Genomic DNA, 510 nt, shown 5'->3' with positions numbered 1-510 from the left:
GAGGGAACGCCCTGCAGCCCCTGGGGTGTTTGCAAAGTACCTTTTGCAAGAGGTTTTTGGCATTTTGCCTCATGAATTACCTCATAAACAACTCTGCAGATTGACAGAAGGCTCGCAGCCTTCTGCTCTTTGCGTGTCGCAGAATGATAGAGTTCCGTATTAACATCCTCCCATAGATCTGGGTCAAATAAATCTATAACTGTAACATTGGGGAATTCCTCCCTCACCCAGGAGAACACAGCTTCCAGTTCTTGTCTAGAGACCCGGACTGGATGATACCTCATCATTATCTCTAGATCATTAACGACATCTGCCTCTGTTTTCGAGATATTACCCTCCATTTTGGCTCCTTGACAGCTTAGCTGACTCTAATGGGTTCTGTCATCCTCGGGTATCTGTCCATGTTCTAACCAGCAGCTCACAGAAATATGGCTCCCTTGTACCGGGTTTTCCAAGTGTCCGAGATGCCGAGATATTCACCTCCGGAGAATTTTTTCTGGCTTCTGGCTT

This window comes from Geospiza fortis, unplaced genomic scaffold, assembly GCF_000277835.1.
Source record: "Geospiza fortis unplaced genomic scaffold, GeoFor_1.0 scaffold2166, whole genome shotgun sequence".
Classification (NCBI taxonomy): Eukaryota; Metazoa; Chordata; class Aves; order Passeriformes; family Thraupidae; genus Geospiza; species Geospiza fortis.
The sequence above is the reverse complement of the archived record's forward strand: the minus strand, read 5'-3'. Positions refer to the sequence as shown.